Raw genomic sequence first — 17,064 nt, 5'->3', positions numbered from 1 at the left:
TTCTGTGGAACTCTAAAGAAGAGGTTAGAGAGTGGACTTATTATTTAATAGAGTCAAAGAAAAAAAAAAAAGGTGATAATGGAAGGCCAGGGAATCGAGTGTGAAGATTGAATGTGATACAAAGAAGTAAAAAAAAGGGCGGGGGGGGGGGCAGTGATGTGTTCAAAGGGAACACCTGGCAGTCCATTTGGTTTGTGGTGAAGCCTCGTTCCACGAAGAGAGTAGCTTACAGGCTAGAGGTGTTTATTGCCAGCTCAGCATTTCACACCAGCAGTCTGGCCTGAATCTTTTGGAGCTGCCAGAAACTGCTCAGAGTTGCACAGATTCTTTAGCCTAGTAGTATGACTTTAGGGCCTGATTCCTGTCTTTTGTCATCTCTTTTGATTCTCACTGTGAGCTAACAGGGTGATTTGAGATCGGAAGGTGAGTGGCAGGACTTGACTGTCTGTTGCCATAATCATAACAGAATCGTACACAGGACATGTGCACTCTATAGGGCTTCCTCCGGGGGCGCCTGTGTGGCTCAGCTGGATAAGCATCCGACTTGGCTCAGGTCATGATCTTGCAGTTTCGAGCCCTGCGTCGGGCTCTGTGCTGACAGCTCGGAGCCTGGAGCCTGCTTCAGATTCTGTATCTCCCTCTCTCTCTGCTCCTCCCCTGCTTGCGCTCTGTCTCTCTCTCTTTCTCAAAAATAAACAAGCATTAAAAAAAAATTATAGGACTTCCTCCAACAGGTCTGTGTAGCAGGTTTTGTATCTCTAACTACAAAAGGCTTTTGCTTCTGCCAGTGAGTCCTGCATAAATCATTGTAAAAGCTGCAAATATGTTTGAACCCCATCTTACTTAGTGGTACTGCCTGATTCTGCTGGAGGATTGGGGGTGAGGTGCAAACAATACGAGTGTGTTTTCTTTTTCTTTTCCCCCGCCTCTCACCAGCGACTCCCCCTCCGCTCCCCCACCCCCTATTTTTTTTACCCTGAGTCAAAACCGAGCCAGTGGTATTGCTGGCTGAAAAATTTGGTTTTGACTGTCAACTGAACAGGTTAGATCAGAAAGGCACTGAAAGGGAATAAAAGTGGGGGTCCTTCTTGGTCCAAAACTGCTTTGTGGCCCAGGACTTGTCAATTGAGGAATTATTATTTCTTTTCCTTTTCCTTTTTAGTTTGGTCTAGCCCAGCGGTCGGCAAACTTGGGCCTTCTGGACTGTATCTGCTCCACTGCCTGTTTTTGCCCAGCCCAAAAAGCTAAGAATGGTTCTCATGTTTTCAGGTGATTGGGGGGAAAAATCAAAAGAAGAGTCATATTTTGTGACACGTGAAAATTACGTGAAATTCAAATTTCATTGTCCATAAATAAAGTTATTTGGAACATAGCTGCATTCATTTGTTTACATACAGTCAATGAGTGCTTCCGTGCTACAATGGCAGAGCTGAGTAGTTGCAACAGAGACCATACGGCCCCCAAAGCCTAAATTATTTACTGTCTGGTCCTTTACAGACAAAAACTTGCCAAGCCCCGCTCTAGGCATTTAACCTGAACCTTTCCTACATTTCAGAAGATTGTCAGTTGTCTCTTAACTCCTGACTGCTCTAAGAAAATGGAGAAATGCAGACGCTTGTTGTTATCATTTCCTTTCAGTTAGCCAAGGATTTTGGAATTGTGTGACAGCCTCCTAAAAAAGGCCCCGGGAAGAATATGGTGAGAAGTGGGAAGGAAACGGGAAGTATCTTATGAAATTTTAAATCAAATATCATTTTCATCCCTTTCCAAAAATCTCTAAGATGGAACATCTGTGACAGTTTGGGGAAGAAAAGGAAATGTTTGTTCGAAATAATACCCTAGTGACTATTCTTAGAGCCTCCTTCCGACTCTTCTTTGATAAAAACACAGAAACTCAAATTAAGATTGCTTTTATCAATTGACATCTTCATTTCGTTTCATCTTCGTATTTTTAAAAATATTTTTTTTGATGTTTATTTTTGAAAGAGAGAGAGAGGAGCAGGGGAGGGGCAGAGAGAGCAGGGGACAGAGATCCAAAGCAGGCTCCACCCTGACAGCAGAGAGCCTGATTGTGGACTCAAAACTCACAAACCTTGAGATCATGACCTGAGCCGAAGTCTGATGCTTAATCGACTGAGTCACCCAGGCTCCTTTTAATTTCGTGACTTTTTAGTTTTTGTCAAGATATATTTTTTGCCCAAGTTCAGAACCAAAATTCTTTTCCCCAACGTTCAACTTTCCAAACATTTTGCTCTGTAGGTGCTGAATTACCTGTTTATACTTGGGAAAACTGAGGCTAAGACAAACTGATTTCACCTCCGGTAATAAAGAGCAGTGGAGACAGAGGCGCATATCCAGTATTCCAGAGCCTGCCCTCAAAGGGCTGCCGCTTATTCTTTGAAGGTGAATTCGACGGCACGCCTGAGAATTTTCCCGTTTTCTTGAGAGAGAGTGTCCCCTCTTACTCGGTGGGGGATTTAAATTTCCTCATTTGGACACATCCGAGAAAGAGAGGAAAGTTACCTTGTTTTTTCACTCCTACCCCTGCAAAAACAGTAGAGGGGAAAGGCGGAGGTGGGGGGCGGGCAAAAAGGGAGATCTCTGAAACTAGAGAAAACTCAAACAAATTGTGGCCGGCCGACTCAGCATTCCTCACCCACAGTTGGTCCTAATTAAGGAGACTCCCGTTAAACAGCTCAACTTTCTGCTCTTTTTTTTGCTTTGCTCTGGCCCTGCCAGCTGACATGTCAGGGCTTTAAACCACACCTCGGAAACAGTCTCTCATGTCTTCCCCTTCGATTCTCACTTCTGTCTCTCGCCCGCCACCCTGCAATTACCCTTTCCCACATTAAGATCCCAATAAAACATATTGATACCTCTAATCCTGTTGCATCCATTTTGTTCCACAAAGTGCTATACAAGCTGTTTGCGAGGCTGAATAATTGTGTGTCGTGTCATTAGAGGAGCACGCACAGAACCTGCTTGCATCATAAAAAGGTGGAGTTTCGCCAGGATTATTTTGCTGCCAAGTCAAAGCAATAATTCCTTCCACTTTGCTTGACTCCTTGATTTTCTCAGTCCATAGATTCCACTGAGCCTAGCTGATGGATTTGGGTATTTTAGTTCAGCTGTGATGGCCTGTGGTATTATGATCAAAAACTTAAATGAGTAAATCTCTGAATTGAAAACTTGTCTGGATCATGGAAGTGGTCAGTGTCCAAGGCAGCCTGCTGGGGGTATTGGTGTAACAATAAAGAATAAGCTAGTTTTCATCACTTAATTGTAATATTAGTCTGCCCAGGCTGCTTCAACAAAATACCAAAGGCTCGGAGACTTAAGCAACAGAAACTTATTTTCTCACAGTTCTGAAGGCTAACATCACGAGGTTGAGATGCCGTCAGGTTGGGTTTCTGGTGAGACCTCTCTCAAGCTTGTAGACCTTCTCTCAGTGTCTCTGCGTAACCTTTCCCTGTGCGCATGCACAGAAAGAGCTCTCCGGTGTCTCTTCCTCTGCTTATAAGAATACCAACCCTATCAGATTAGGTCTCCACTCTAATGACTTCATTTAACCTCAATTAGCTCCCTAAAGGCCCTATCTCCAGATGTAACCATTGGGAATTATGGCTTCAGTGTAAAGATTAGGTAGGGAGGACACAATTTGGTCTGTCTAGGCTTAAGAAACTCTTTTAACCTCGGAGCGAAGATTAAATGCCAGGATCAAGAAGGCAATGCTTGAAGCATGGTGCTCTGAGGCAAGACAATAATCTAAAGAAACTTTTTTTCCTAGGCCATAGACACCTGAGAATCTGAAAGTATGGTCCAAGGCCAGAAAAGTGCACATATGCACAGAATTTTGTACACCACTGCAAGGGCATCCAATTTTCCAGACCAATGAAGGACTCCATGCTACCAGGCTAGCTCTCTCTAAAAGCATACTTGCTTTTAGGTGACACCTGTGCAGATTCAGGCATAGGGTATGAAAGAAAAACATATGTCTTTATTTGGACTGAATGGGGTTCTGCCTAGGACTGGGCCTGTGACCCTATCACCACCACTCAAAAACCTCAGGCCTTCTAGAAAAGGAGAGTGAGCTCAGGTGGACCTGCTGATCGTGGCTCCAACTTGAGCAAGAGTTGAGATGAGCTAAAACTGGGGACAAGCAGAAGTTTTGTCACTTTTCTGTTATATAAGGCATCATCAGAAATAACACAAGTCTTCGCTCAGTGAGTACATTAGGGTGATGTTTCATATTGTCGGTGGTATGGCGGCCCAGTGTTTATCTACGCTGTTCCCCCGTTAGATGCCACAGGGAACTTTGGCGGTCACTGTAGAAATTATGAGCCGAGTGACTTAAAAGAATAAGACCACAGGGGAAATCTGTGATTTCTGAATTTTACAGAATGGTCAAGGTACAGTAGGGCACTGGGGTCTAATTTCCTTGGCTTTTACTTCAGATCCCTAAGAAATGTCTTCAAAATTTGTGGTATTAACTGTTATAAACTTCCCAGTTGCATCTGAGTAAAAATTCATCACCTAGATGTTGCCACAGACGCCCTAAAGCGATAGGCTTCAAAGTTGCCTGGACTATGTTCTCTGATTTTTCAGTGGTGCCAGTAATAGCATGTAAGCAAATCTATAGTAATTCAGTTCACACTTTGGGTCCCCAGCCCATAGCCATTCACAAAATTAGCCTCAGCATTTGGGAGACGAACAAAATTAACCAGATAGTTCTGTGATTCAAACTGAAATTTAGGAAGTGTCTTCAACAAGTCACTGAAACCATTAGTTTTCTTATGTGCTGGGATCCTGGTGTGAGCTTACTGCCAAAATATCAAGGAGGCCAAAGAAATTTTCCTAATTGTACGTCTCCTCCAATATCGTATCAGACTCTGGTTACCTTGTCCTTTAGGGTCCCTTCTTCTAGGTGATCTTTACTCTTGATTAAGACTTGGCAAAGTCTTAGCTTAAAAAATTTACATTGGCGTCTTCTCCACCCTACCCCCTCTTCCTCTGAATCTCTCACTCTGTGCAGTTCATCCTTTCCTCCCATTGCCTGGCTTTGTTGGCCAGATCAGGCTAGCTTGCTGTGGTTTCTGCCAAACCACAGACATGTAATGAAGCAGACACTGCACTCCCCCTTGCTCTTGGAGTGCTCTGAGGCCACATGGGGGTGGGGAGCAGGAGAGGTTGCTTACTGACTTTGAGAACTTTGGCAGTACTTGAGTAGAATGTTGGTTTTTCTACATGGCCTTGATTCATTTGCAAAACTGAACATCACACCGTTGCCCAACTTCATTCTGACTCTTTCATTATCTTTTTTTTTTTTTTTAATCACTTATCCTCTTTAATCTCTTGAATGCTTTCTGAGGTCTGTGGCTGATAATTCGATGCACGCATCCAACAATTCTACCACATTTGGTGCTATCTTGGGAAGGATAAGCTGAAGTTTAACTGCACACCATAGCTTTCCCAGGTCACGGACCAACTGTGATCGCTGCAGCAACTAATGAACTCCAGCTCTTCAAAGCTGACATTTCATTGACCAAAAGTTTCCTGTTTAGAACAGCGCTTTCCGATAGAAATATGATGTAAGTCACATATGTAATTTAAAATTTTCTAGTAGACACAGTTTAAAAAGTAAAACAGGTGTAATTAATTACAATAACATTTTATTTAACCCAATATATCTAAAATATTATTTCAGTATGCCATATAAAGTTATAGTAAGATACGATTTTTTTTCATACTAAGTATTTGGAATCTGGTATTAAATCTTGGTGGTCTTACCATGCATCTCAATTTAGACTAGCCACATTTCAAGTACTTAGTAGCCACATATGGCTAGTGACTACCATATTACACAGATCTAGGAGATTACCACCTTGTTAACAAAGGAGAGCAAGTGAGTCCACTTGCTTCAGGGACCAGCGATGGAACATCACTAATTCTCTCATTAGGAGCCCACATCTCCATGGCTGTCTGAGTGACCTTTAGGGCAGCCTGAGCTGGCTATATAAAGCTGAGTGGCTCACCTCCAGGAATGGTCCTGAAGAAAGTATAAAAGACACATGAAGAATGGGATATCTTTGGAACTTTGACTTGAGTTCAAAACATGATTCCTTGCTCAAATGCACCAGACAAGGTTGGGACAAGTTGTCATTTCTGTCATTTGACTCTGTTTCTTCCTATTGAGTTTTCCTTCTATTAAGAGTATAGAATCCACTACCACACTTCTCTAGCAAACAAGGGCTAAAGCATAGGCCAGACACGAACATAACCATATTTGACATTGAACCATATACAAATACCCATGTGTAACCATTTTTTACCTACAAAATCGACAATTTCATACGGTTTAACCTATTGCATCTCATCCAAGAAGGTAAGAATATTCTTGGGGGTGGAAGTCAGGAAATCTGTATCTAAACTCTAAGCTAGTTGCTGGTTTTGCTCCAAGGAAGTTATGGACAATTTTAAGACTAGAGCAATATCAGGAATGTATTCTGGTCCATAGAAGTATATACGCTTTGAGGTCAACCTGGTCCCGTGCCAGCCCTAAAGTTAGCCTCCCCAGGAGGACAGATCAATTTTGAGTCTCTTTATGTATTTAATTCTATCTTGGACTGATCCTAGACCAAACTTTATCTACTCTTTTCCGTGTCCCCTTGAAGTACCAAGAGTAATTTGACTTTCAGGAACAGATGTCATGCAGTACCCTTGGCTGCACAGCCATCCAATGAGAGCATTGTCTAAAGTACTTATATTCTCAAAATATTCCTTTTGTTTTGATCCATAGTCATTGTAGCTCTTAGGGAACCTAGGTCCAGGGTTATCACATTTGCTAACCCCCCACCCATCTTGGCTGTAAGATTGCCACCAGACCTCAAATCTAATCTACACTTGGTCTTACCATCAGGTACTGTTTCCTATTTAAGTGCCTGACCAAGGCCGGTGTCCATCAACCCCAGCAAGTGAGACAATATCAAGAATTGTGGCTATTTGTGACCTTTCCCCCTCCACCCCATTTGATGTTTGTCTGTTTCATAGAATCCAATCACCCTTGTTGGTACAGCGATAGGGACTGAAAAGCCTCCTAAGTCTAACTCTGGCTTCTTTCTGTGAGTAGTTTGGGGATTTACCTCACAGAAGCTGGGTACACTGGTCAAACAGCTTCCTGCTGACTTAGAGCCTATTTCCAGTTTAGATGGTAAGCATAGCTCTTCTTTTCCTAGTTGGGAAAGCCGAGAGTCCTAGGCATCTCCTTGGGATATAATATTGGCTTCCAATTCCAAAAACTCTGCTTGGGAGTAAAGATAATCACCCCTAAATTCCATTTCTTATAACCAGCCTATTGCAACTATTTCTCTGCCTTCAGAGGAAAAAGTAAGGTTCTGTGTCCAGAGCTCTTATCCATTAAGTGGTAAATAATCAGAGAAATTTGGTTACCGACTCACCAGGCATATATATTCTGGATAAATGGAGAAACGATTCAGTATTCACGTCTGACTTTTAAGGACTAGAAGAGCTGCGCTGGAGAAGCAGTAAGGATGTTTTCCTGTGTAGTCACAAGCTAGTCCACCCTTCCCACTAGCTAGCCCACACCCTTGGCCCTCTGGCTGCCTGCGGGCTCCCTTGGTTATTCAAGTTCTGTGGAATGGCTGGACCTAAAATATGGGGAGCAGACTGTGTGAGAGAAGCCTGGGAGGGGTGGCCAGTCCTAGCCAAGACCTACGTTAGTGTTGGTGCTTTTCCCAGAGGGGAGGAGTGTTCCCTGCCCTGTGCATTGCCATGTGTCTGCACTGACACAAACAGAGCAGTGTTCAGTTGAACTGGCCCCCTCACAGTCCTTCTTTTCATCTCCAGAGGAGATGGGGTGCCCCAGGGTGTCCCTAAGACTGTGGTATCAGTGCTAGGAAGTGGGCAAGGGAACAAAAAGGAATCTGTTGCCATTCTTACAGCTCTAGATGGAGGGTTTAATGGATTAGCACTCAACAGGCTGATTTATTGAAAGGAGTGGTATAGTCTCATGATAACAGTCAGTCCCACCCAAACAACAAGAATAAGCTAGATAAATAACAAATATAGCTTAGTAAACAAAAATTGTAATATCTAAGAATACAAAGTATTCTACATTAAACTAAATTCCAGAAAGGAACGAGCTCTTCCTAGGAAAGAAAGAAATGCACAGCTGCTTTCATTCTAGAGGCACAACAGCAGGAGGAGTAGACCTCTAGGTGAAGAGAAGGACAAAGTAGCTCAGCTTCATACAAAACTTTTGAAGGCTACAGGCTGGCTGGCTATAAGGAAACTAAATCACAGAGCAAATATGTACCCACCCACCCCTAATTCTTTCCCATGAGGACATTGCTTAGTACACACAGTGACAGCAAGTTAACAACTGAGGGCAGGGTAGAAAGATGAGAAAGACACCCCGTCCCTACTCAGTTACAGAGAGCATTCATGGAGTACCCAGCAGTAACATACTACACAGAAATCTGAGAGCAAGGCAGGAGGATGGATGAAGGCCCATTTAAAGCACAATGGCCTTTCACGGAGCGCATAGAAGCGGCCCATCAAGAGTAAAGAGCACTCCGCAGCAGCTCAAAAAGCCGGGCTGGGCGATACAGCATAGACAGAGATATCTGGAGTCTCAGTATGGTCAGATCCTAAGCCCTACTGAGATAGTCTTGACCCTATCCTCGCAACATTTGAAACCAGTGGTGAACTGACTTTAACCAAAGAGACAACAAAGCCCAGACCTAGCGCTGCTACAGATTAAACCGACTCAGCTCACAATCCTAGCAGCCTGACAGAGGAAGGGACGTGCCCTTTTCTAGGCATATGTATTGCCATTCTTTGTTCACATACAACATTTGACATATAATAAAAAGTTACAAGATTCATAAAGAAGCAGGAAAATATAACTGGCAGAAAAAATAGTCAATAGAAGCAGACCTATAGGTGGCCCAGATGTCGGAATTAATAGACAACACTGTAAAATGCTTTCTGTAAATATTTTTAAGGATCTAGTAGAAAAGGTGGATTCTATTCATGAATAGATGGAGAATTTAAGCAGAGAACTGGAAGTTCTAAAAAAAAAAGTTCATAAATTGCCCCTGAAATAAGGATTACTTGGAAACAAGCTACTAACCATTCTTGGAGAATATGTAAGAAGCAGTTCCAAAATCATAACCCCTTCCCTGAGTTTATGCATTCCTACCTTCTCAGAAGCCAGGAATTTCAAGTCTGCAAGTGTGTACAAGCCCACTATGTACAGGATATTGTATGAGGCATACAAAGGTGAATGACACTCAATCCTATCCCTAGGGGAAATACAGTCTAGCGAACATAAAAGAGAACGAGATTTCTTCTGACAAGGAACATCCTGGAAAGCCTCATAGAAAACTTGGTGTTTGATCTGGGTGTTGAAGGAAGGTGAGATTTCAAAATGCAGAGCTAGGGAGAAACCCATGGGAGGTGGGTAGGGTTTATGTACATTGTTCTCAAGTCCCTGGAATCACGTCAGGACTCCAGAATCTTCAGCAGGGCACAGATCATTGGCTCAATGATGGTAAGACTGGCTCTCCATGCAGGCCTGTACTTCGGAAAAGAAATCAGGTGACACAACTGGTCACCTAGTAGGAATCCTAGAAGACATTAGAATTAGGAGCAGGATGAGATTAGGGAAAAGGAGATGAGCATTATGTTTATCTGTGTTCTAACATGGCAAAGTCATATTTTTGGATTTTGTTGGAAAATTAAATCACTCCTTTCTCTGAATCCTCTTATGTATGTTTGTCTGCACTTCAGATATGGTATTCATTTCATGTATACATCTTCCTCCACCCTTGGGTTGTTGAGCTCATTCTGATAGTCACTCATTTTAAATTCCCATGCAACTGAAGCTATCTTATAAATACCAGGACGTCAATGGATGTTTGCCAAATTGAAATTTAATTTAACCCTAGGCAGAGCTTCTAGGATTTGAATTCAGGTACCCTGGCTACAACATCTGTGCTCTTAAACGCTATACTCTGTTATTGATGTCTCATGGATAATCTTGAACAGTGGGCCGTAGAATTTTAATTTTATTAAATCAGCAACAAGGAGCTAATGAAGGTTTGGTAAGTGCTACGCTTTTGGGTGATTAGGCTTCTGATTCTATTCAGTGTGTCTGGAAGGAAGGAGAATTTAGAGACAATTGGGTCAGTAAGGAGGCTTTCACAGTGGTTTGAGTGAGAATGACATTAGCTCTAAACCATAGCAAAAGTAGGAGAATGTAAAGGAGAAGAAGATAGGTTTAAGAGGCAAGTGGTCACATGGTCAGTGGGACTTCTTGAGGAGGGAAGTGAAGAAAAAGGAGTTGTGGCCATATTGAAGCTTTTGATAAGGTGACAGAAAAAAAAAAAACCTGATACTTTTCAGGGAAACAGGAAATGAGAAGTTTGAGATTTGGAGGGAAGGGAGGATTAAAGGATATGAGGCGATCAGTAAATGAGAAAATGAATATCCTGCTGAGAAAAATCTTTCATTTACTGCTATAACCTGTTGCAGTACTTTAGAAATATCCCTTGACAAGAGTCATTTTCATCATCTTGTTTATATTTGACTTAATCTCTCATATGTTTATTCTGACTTATTTCCTCTTTTGTTCCGAGGGTAGATGAAAATGGTAAATAAGGTGTTATTATTCCTCTAATAACCTCCCCAGAATGAAAACTTGTATACCATGTAAAGTAAATGGTGTAAATGTAGAAGACAACATTTCTCTTTTATATCAGTTGCCTGTTGGTGATGGTTGTTTGGATTTATAAGTAGATTGGATCATAAACAGATATTAACTTCGCTGCATTGCTGCGTTTCTAGTGTGGTTAGACCTAGACCTCTTTTCCCCACCTGAGATCTATGTGAGAAACATTTAAAGAGAAACAGAAAGGAGATAGCAAAAGCCAGTTTCGACAGAGCAAAGAGAAATTATTTGTGCCAGACAACAGATGCAATAGCCCTCCCGGGCTCTAAGCCCTGCCCTTATTTATTTATCGTTTTGGTGCCATTATTGTTTCTCCATGTTATCACCAGTGACCAGGCAGTTACTCTGTGGTAAATCTGGCTCGTTAGCTGATAGAGTCTGCAAACTCTTCTAAAGACTTTCTGTTCTCAGACCTTAGGCAGTCATGTTTCAGGGTGGACAGCGTCCATCCGGCCTCTTTTCTCCCAGGGTCTTGATTCTTCAAAAAAATCATCTAGATGGTTCCTTCCGGCTTTTCCTGATTTGGTGATGGAACTCTCCTCTCCTCACTGTACTTAAAGTCTACCCATCAGAACATGTAATTCAAAAGAGCAAACTCTGTTAAGTGTCATTTAGGGGCGTTTTGCTGCTGGTAGCATATTTCACAACTACCACAAGAGTAAAATGATAATACAGGGTTTGGGGTTTCTTTTTTTTTTCCTTTTCTTACTAATACATCATTTATTTGTTTTCCCTCTGTCAAACCCTGAGCCAACCCCAGGCTGCCTGGGGAGATATTAGAAAAGGAACATACAGGGCAGATAAGATATGGGAGAAAAACCTATGGAAAATGGAGATGGCTCCTTCACATGGCGAAGAGGATGAGAAAGGCCGCCATCAGGCCAAAGAGCCCCTTGGCCTCCCAGAAGGCAAAGCCCAGAATGGCGTAAGAGAAGAGCTTTGGCTTCAGGGAGGGGTTCAATGATGAGGCTCCCAAACACAGTCCCAATTCCAGCCTCAGAGCCAGCCACCCCTACCACGGCAGCCCCAGCCCCAATGAACTTGGCTGCTGTGTCAATGTCCCTTGAAATGGTGCTGGGTCGGAAGCTGCGGCTGGGAATAAGTGAGGTCAGGGGACGTGGGGCTGCCAAGCTGCTGAGGCTCTCTATGTCAGTGTCTCCTGTGGTTTTAGCACCACTGCGGACAGTGATCCACTCAACAGCCAAGAGGTGCTCCTGCCCAAGAAGGGGGCGGAGGCAAACTTTGCGCAGGCGTAGGTTTTCAGGGGATGAGGGGCTGTGGAAGGAGAGCTGCTCCCAGTTCAGAGAAGACAGAGAGGGGCAGCGAGGGGGGTTCTTTTTTCCTTAAGTCTTAACACCAAAAGCACCATAAACAGGGAAAAGAAGAGATAATAGCCACAAAATTTGGGGAAGCTGGAAATGAGAAAGGCAAGTGTGAATGGATTTATCCGACTTAAAGCTGAGTCCTGAGCCAGTGATCGGAAAAGCTGCACAGCGATTGTGTTTGCACCCCAGAACCCTCAAAAAGCTTGGTAGTTGGTGAACATCAGGTACCTTTAGTGGGGGAAGCGATGAAACTAAAAACAGGAGGATTGGTTTAAAACTTATATAAGAAACACTTAGACTCTGAGATCCTCTCCTCTGCTACTTCCAGAAAGGCAATAGCCCTTCCCCGCCAGGCAGGAGTTTGGAAGATTCATCTCTAGGGAACCTGACCCGCCTGAGAGAAGAAACTTACATGAACAAGTCCAATCACATCTCCCTGTACAGAAAGCATAACTGACAAGTCCTATCTATGTGCACAAAGCTTCCAAATAATTGTTTTAATTTTTTTTTTTAATTTTTAAAGTTTATTTATTTTGAGAATGAGAGAGCACAACCGGGGAGGAGCAGAGAGAAAGAGAGAATCCCAAGCAGGCTCCACGCCATCAGCATAGAACCTGATGTGAGGCTCAAACTCCGGAACTGTAAAATCATGACCTGAGCAGGGATCGAGAGTCGGAGGCTTAACTGACTGCACCACCGAGTCGCCCCGATTTTTTTAATTAAAAAAATGTTTATTTATTTTGAAAGAGAGCACATGTACGTGCGTGTGAGCGGGGAAGGGGCAGAGAGAGAATCCCAAGCAGGCTCCTGTGCTGTCAGCGTGAAGGCCATTTGGGGGGGCGGGGGGGGGGGAGGGTTCAATCCCACGAACCATGAGATCATGACCTGAGCCAAAATCAAGAGTCAGACACTTAACTGACTGAGTCACCCAGGTGCCCCCCCCACCAAATTATTAATGAGTGTTCCATTCTTACCTATGAGCAAAAAACCAAGGATCATCAGACAACTAAGAAGGGTCTGTAACTTGAAAGTCTCACCACTACAGACAGAAAGAAGCTACTTGGAACCAGACACTATACAAAGAGATTATAAACCTGCCCCTCTGAATAAATTGGTGAATGAATATCTTCGAGAGTTAAGAGAAGAGATTGCATCCTTGAAAGAAGGAATGATGTGCTATTTTTAAAGTACTCTTAAAATTTTAAATATGATAGCAGAAAGGAACATTTTAATGGAGGAAACTGAACATAAAATTGAGGCCGCTGCCCCAAAAGTAGAGTTAAAAAATAAATATATATAGTGCTGGAAAATAAGAAAGAAAATCAAAGAGTATCAGCCTCAAAATGTATCATCTGAATAATAGACATTGTAGAAGAGAGAACTAAAAAAATGGAGAGGAGAAAGTCATCAAAGAAATAATTCACGCGGGGCGCCTGGGTGGCTCAGTCGGTTAAGCGTCCAACTTCGGCTCAGGTCATGATCTCACGGCTTGTGAGTTTGAGCCCCGCATAGGGCTCTGTGCTGACAGCTCAGAGCCTGGAGCCTCTTCAGATTCTGTGTCTTTCTCTCTCTCTCTGCCCCTCCCCCGTCTCTCTCTGTCTCTCAAAAATAAATAGAAACATTAAAAAAAATTTAAGAAATAATTCATGAAAATTTCTGGATTATAAGGGCCCAGTAAGGTATCTAACTCAATGGATAAAAATCAGCCCACACCAAGGCATGTCATTAATGATATTTTAGAACACCGGGGAAGATGCTAAGCTTTCTAGAAAGAAATAGGTCACATATTAAGGACAAGGAATCAGAATGGCAACAATAGAGGCCAGACAATGGAGCAGTGCCTTTAAATCCTTAGAGATTACTTTCAGTTTATTATTGTATGGCTACCCAAAATTTCACATGTAAAAATAGAATAAAGATACTTTATACTGTGTCAGATCTTACCAAGTTTGCTTCCCAAGCATCTATTGAAACCTACTAGAAGAGATATTTCGTTAAAACAAGAAGGTAAACCAACTAGAGAAAGACTGACGTTCTAGCTTAAGAGCCTGGTAAAGAGAGCACTTGCGTGGCTCAGTCAGCTAAGCCACCTACTTCGGCTCAGGTCATAATCTCCAGGTTCTTGAGTTCAAGCCCCGTGTCAGGCTCTGTGCTGATAGCTCAGAGCTTGGAGCTTACTTTGGCTTCTGTGTCTCCTTCTCTCTCTGCCCTTTCCCCATTTGTGCTTGGTCTCTCTCTCTCTCAAAGATAAACATTTAAAAAAAGCAATAAAAAAATTTTTTTTAAAGAGCCTGGTAAAGAGAACCAGGATGATGAATTGTGGTCCCATAATGTCAGCTATTCAGCAGATCCAGAAAGCAAGCAGCTAGAAGACAGAAGCATAGGGATATTCTTTTTTTTTTTTTTTAATGTTTATTTATTTTGAGAGGGAGGGAGAGAGAGACCATGAGCAGGAGAGGGGCAGAGAGAGAGAGAGAATCCCAAGCAGGCTCCACACCGTTAGCGCAGAGCCCGATGTGGGGCTCGATCCCATGAACTCTGAGATCGTGACCTGAGCCAAAGTTGGACGCTTGACCCACGGAGCCACCCAAGCGCCCCGCATAGGGATATTCTTTAATTTTTTTTTTAACATTTATTTATTATTGAAAGAGACACAGAGCATGAGCAGGGGAGGGGCCGAGAGATGGAGAGACACAGAATCTGAAGTAGGCTCCAGGCTCTGAGCTGTCAGCACAGAGTCCAACGCGGGACTCGAACTCACAAACTGCAAGATCATGACCCGAGCCGAAGTCGGATGCTCAGCCAACTGAGCCACCCAGGCGCCCCCCGCATAGGGATATTCTTGAAGGAAGCACAAGAGACTGTTAACAGTGGTTACTTTAAAAGTAAAAGTGAGGGCTACCTGGATGGCAGTTGGTTAAGCATCCAACTTGATTTCGACTCAGGTCATAATCTCACGGCTTGAGATTTAAGCCCTGCGTCCAGCTCTGTGCTGACATCACGGAGCCTGCTTGGGATTCTCCCTCTCTCTCTGCCCCTCCCCTCAAAATAAGTAAATAAACCTAAAGGAAAGGTCTGTGAATTGGGAGGAATGGGCAAGGAGGACTTGAACCCTCTCTGAGAAGATACACTCCCCGTCTTTATTTTTAATATTAAGCCTTTCCATAAATGTAGGGCAAAGGAAGGGTTTCTTTTAGACTGGTGGACCACAGCAGCCCTAGTCTTTTTGCAAGAGCCCTTCCGTAAGAATTTTCTCCACTCCAAGACCTTCATTACCAATAATTAATTTCAGACGGAAGGTTCAGTACTCCAGGCTTCCTCTGTCTTTGACCCAGGAGAACAGGCAGTGAATAGTTTGTTTGTTTGCTTGCCAGAGATCTTATCTTAACCCAGAAGAGCTGATAGGATCAGAAAGCCAGACCTGATCTTTCCTCCTCAGTATTCTTTCTCTACAAAATGGGGGCTGTGATACCTTAGCCCAAGACAAACGTGGGATTAATATATGTCACGAGTGGAGAAAAAAAGAGGTTGCTTGTTTTAATAATGGCTATATTTCATAGCAAGAAAATCGAAATCACTCTGTAGTGTGTTCTAATCCCCATTCTTTCTTTGCTCTTTCTCAATGTATTTGGATTAATCAGTACAGAGCAACCAAGCCAAATGTCCAAACCACCCACTTCCCTATTCCCAGCAAATAAATTAGAGGGAGGCCAGCTGAAATCTGGGCCAAGAACTTAGCTGACTTGTACGTCTGACTTTTGTTCCATGATCTGAAACTCAAACTAAAGCAAAAAGGAAACATTTTCCAGATACCAGCCTCTTAGTCCTTCACACACGCAAAACTGATAAACAAACCTGTGAACACAGATGCAACGATTTGGAGAATGATCCCTACAGGCACAAACAGATGCTTTCCTACTGCAGTCTTCCTGAAGCCCATGTTCAGCTTTGGGCTCTAAAACTTGAGTGAAATCAGAGGGACTTTTTAGGATCCAGAAGGAAGTGGTGAAAGGCTTAGAAAACAGGACCTTTGAAGAAAGGTTGTAGGAGACAGATTTTGAACTCAGTAAATAATGTGTGATCAAGAAGAAGCTTGCGGGGCGTGGAGGGGGCTCCCTGGCTGGGTCAGTCGGCTGAGCTCCCGACTCTTGGTTTCAGCTCAGGTCACGATCTCACAGTTTTGTGAGTTTGAGTCTTGCATGGGGCTCTGTGCTGGCAGCGCGGAGCCTGCCTGGGATTCTCTCTCTCCTTTTCTCTCTGCCCTTCCCCCTGCTCACGCTGTCTCTGTCTTTCTCGAAATAAATAAACTTAAAAAAAAAAAAAAAAGCTTGGGAATAGCAAATAAGGAGAGAACAAAAGGAAGCTGGTAACAATGGTAGAGGACCCTATTTAGTTTACAGGGTAAGAATTAACTTTCTAACTGCAAAAGTTGTTAAACGCAGAAATGAACAGCTAAGGGAATGTTGTAGAATCCAAGTTCCAAAGAGATGAAGAAGCCTGTATTAGTTTCACTTAGTGTATGGACTAGGGTTCTTTATGGAAAGACATGGCAGATATGCAGATGTTCAACCACGGTCTCTCCCAGCTACCACAAATCTGATGTTCTGAGCAATTGCCAGAAAGATGAAACCGTTCGGCACAAATTTGGTGCTTCTGCTTGGCCACAGCACCTTAAGTGCGGCTCATTTATCAGCAGAGAGGTACATGCTGCTTAGAAGCAAAACCTGATCCCAGGATCCGGAAACCGTATAAGCAGAGGAGCAGTGAGAAACGATAGGTCTAAGGGGTCCTGAAAAAGATAAATCTTTTTCTGGCCCTTGTTACCAGAAAAGAGAGGGAAAATACTTGGAGAACACGTCCAGAAATGAACAAAGATATGGTTGTTATGAGATTGGAAGACGTCGACAGGGAGAGGAAATTGGTTTGTATAATTAGATTGATCTAAGAATTACCTTGTCGTCACAGTATACCTTTCTGTTAAGGAGATGT

At 43.0% G+C, this 17,064-nt stretch overlaps 1 protein-coding gene and 1 pseudogene across 10 annotated transcripts in view; one reads left to right on the top strand and one right to left on the bottom strand.

Annotated features, from left to right (window-relative positions):
- The window catches only part of NAV1 (neuron navigator 1), a 243,441-nt gene that overhangs the window by 194,737 nt on the left and 31,640 nt on the right, over positions 1–17,064 (top strand). The window lies entirely within an intron of this gene.
- On the bottom strand, positions 11,595–16,015 carry LOC128313100 (ATP synthase F(0) complex subunit C2, mitochondrial-like; annotated as a pseudogene).

The sequence above is a fragment of the Acinonyx jubatus genome, chromosome E4 (assembly GCF_027475565.1).
Source record: "Acinonyx jubatus isolate Ajub_Pintada_27869175 chromosome E4, VMU_Ajub_asm_v1.0, whole genome shotgun sequence".
Lineage (NCBI taxonomy): Eukaryota > Metazoa > Chordata > Mammalia > Carnivora > Felidae > Acinonyx > Acinonyx jubatus.
The sequence above is the reverse complement of the archived record's forward strand: the minus strand, read 5'-3'. Positions and strand labels throughout refer to the sequence as shown.